Consider the following 3,057-nt stretch of genomic DNA (forward strand, 5'->3'; position numbering starts at 1 on the left):
CCCCCCACTATCCCCAAGGCTCCCCAACTTATTTGTGGCTCCCTGCACTCTGTCCCAAGGGAGCAGGCAGGGAAGGGTAAATCTGTCTGCCTGGCAACAGCTGCTGCAGAGCAGCTGCAAGTAAGTGTGGGGAGGAGGGGGACAGTGAACCTAATCCAGGCCAGAGAGAGAGAGTGGGAGGGCGGATGGAGTGTGTATATTAAGGTGTAACCCAGCATGGCTGCATCTTAGCATAATAGATGCTGGGTACCATGAATCAGAGAGAATCCTGCCCTGGAGTGGCTTCACTTTGAGCCACACAGAGCTTAAAACTGGTTTCAGGTGTTAATGTGCAGGCAATCTAGGTGTTAGGAACTCCAAGAGCCACCTAAAATTAGTGTAACAAGGGCCTTAGAGAAGTCAGTGTTTTATTTCTCTATATCCTCCAGAGGGATGCTTTCCAAGTGGAAGGAGTTGAGAGGAGCCTGGACCATGGAAGTGATCCCCACTGTCATACAGGTATTGTCATTCCACGTACAAAAGAGTATTTTTCTAATAGGTTGCCTTCCTCCTGATGTAAAGCCACTGAACATGTATTATTAGAAACAGTTCCAGTAGACAGAAAGAAGTATATGCATGTAAAACTAATAAATCTTCCTTTCAAATTAGAGCTGACATCTAAAAGGAATCTACGTTACTTTAATCATAAAAATGCCAGCAGAGATTATTTAATTGCATGCAACAGCTGTTTTGCACTCTTTTGTCAACGCGATGAAATAAAGTGAACAAATAAAAACAAAATGGCCTTGGAAGCCCTGGAAAACTAGCCTCTCACATATGATAATGAACTCTGCAGCAAGGATAGGAATCTTAACAAAGAAACAGAAGCAAAGAAGCAAAAAAAAAAAAATCTTCAGAAAGAACTAACAGTATGAATATTAACTCTGGAGCAATGTTATACATTTTATATCTGGGCAGAGTTCTACAAAGAGCCTTTAGTGAGCTTTCAGTCAGGACTGTTTCATAGATTGACTGAAAAATCAGAATCAACAGATGAAGGCAGACAGAGACGTGGGCTGCTGTGAAACTGGCACAAGCCCACTGACTTCACTCAGAGTCTGTAAGCTCACAGAAATAATGAGGTAGAGTAGCTTCAAATTCTTCTGACTCTTTCGCTGTCTTAATGAGACAAGACCTTGAGAATGATAAATGTTTTGGATCAGCTAAGGTTTGCAAGAGCTTCCAGATCACATTCTTAGTTTACCCAAATAGGTACACGTGGTAGCCTGAATAAAACTGAATGAGAGGTCAATCAGCCTCTGAATGTTCTGTTTCTTCCCCCTCCAAATGAGCCAGTCTCAGTGATCTTCCTGTTGACTCTGTTCCTCTTCGCCTAAGCAATACGAATTAAACACAGCAGGGCAGGGGTGAGCAAAATATGACCCACCAGACGACTGGATCTGGCCCACAGCTGCCCCCATGGTGCTCGCCATAGGGCTATGCCCTGCTTGCGCATCCCAGGACAGCATGCGCTGGGCCGGCTCAAGCCCCAGCCAGCATGCACCTTCTGCTGGGGCTGTTCTCAGTACGGCTGCAGCCAGGTGCTGCTCTGCACTTCCCACCTCCAGCAGCAGCTCCTGCTTCTGATCTTGCCCCTGCTGTGATGCACTGCGCCGTGCCACACCACTCTGGGCAATCAGTTTCAGCTAGGCGGCTCCTACCCCAGCACATGAGGCTCCAGCTTCAGGTTCCAGTGGAAGGCGGCCAGGGCTTGGAGCTGGATCCCTGCATGCCTGCCAGGAGTGAGAGGATCTGCTGCTGGAGGCAGGGGTGCAGAGCAGCACCCGGCAGGCTGCAGCCACACTGGGAACAGCCTGCCAGAAGCTGCTTCTGCTCCTGCCCCTGCCACATGGCATCACACCATTCTGGGTGGGCAGGTGAGCAGCTTCAGCCAGGTGGCTCGTGCCTCAGCTCTACAGCTCTGGTTTCAGCTCCTGGCTGCTTTCCTGGAAGCTGTGCACTGGGGCAGGCGCCTGGCTCAAGCTGCACACTGGGATGACACGGAGTGGCGCTGCAGAGGCAAGATCAGGAATGAGAGCAGTCACTGGAAGCAGGGGGTGCAGAGCAGCACCTGGCCAGGCTGTGGGCACCAGACAGAGTGCAGCATGAGCTGCCCTAGTGCCAGCAAGTGAGGCTCAGCCCCATGTGGAATGCTGCAGGGTCACCATGGACCACACCACCTGGGGAAGCTCTGCTGCACATACTCTGCAACCACAGCAGGCTCCCAGGACTTAGTGCCCAGGCAGCCCCAACACTCCCCCCACACCGCAGAGGGCAGGGGCATGTGATCTCAGCCTTGGCTGCCTCTCCCACTCCTGAATATTGCTCCCCACCTGCCCACAGCCCCATAGGAAGTTCTGGTGAGCTGTTGCTGGGGGGAGGAGGGGTGCTGACCTCTCTCAACAGCTCATCAAAACTCCCTATGTGGCCCTTTGGCCCCTATAATTGCCCACCCCTGGAGTACGGACTACAACCATGACTGCTTCCATATCTAACAAGTACCTCCACCACTTAGAGTCATTTGGACTCTCAGCTTGGCCCAATTAATATTCTACATACAAAGGGCAATGGGTTTATGAGAGTAACAGAGAGATTTGACTAAGGATGTCATATAGCCTGATGGGTACTCTTCTGGTTGACCTCAGTTCAAATATCTATACTCTGAATCAGTCAGGGATATGATATGAATCTCAATCTCCCACATCCTGGATGAGATGTGGGAGCCACTGGGGGTTTAAGTGGAGGCAGGCACTACCACCTTGGTTTTGTGAATGATCCGTTTGACCCCTTGTAAATCCAGTCCCCACAAAATCTAAATAGTTTCAAATGAGCAGTTTTGAAAATTTCAAAGTTGAGCTCTCAATTCACAAACTCATGGGGAAATCAACAGACAGTTTCAGTTGACCAGAAACTAAGCTTTAGAAAATAAAATATTAACCGGAAAATGTTTTTTGCCCAATCCTAATTGTAATCATTCACACCCTGAAAATTGCTTGGGGGGGGGGGGGGGACGGGGGG

The 3,057-nt window shown here is 49.6% G+C and overlaps 1 protein-coding gene across 4 annotated transcripts in view; it reads right to left on the reverse strand.

The window, feature by feature from the left end:
* TIAM2 (T-cell lymphoma invasion and metastasis 2) overlaps nucleotides 1-3,057 on the reverse strand; it is a 356,145-nt gene that overhangs the window by 91,982 nt on the left and 261,106 nt on the right. The window lies entirely within an intron of this gene.

This window comes from Gavialis gangeticus, unplaced genomic scaffold (genome assembly GCF_001723915.1).
Source record: "Gavialis gangeticus isolate Ggan-Ray unplaced genomic scaffold, GavGan_comp1, whole genome shotgun sequence".
NCBI classification, from domain to species: Eukaryota; Metazoa; Chordata; order Crocodylia; family Gavialidae; genus Gavialis; species Gavialis gangeticus.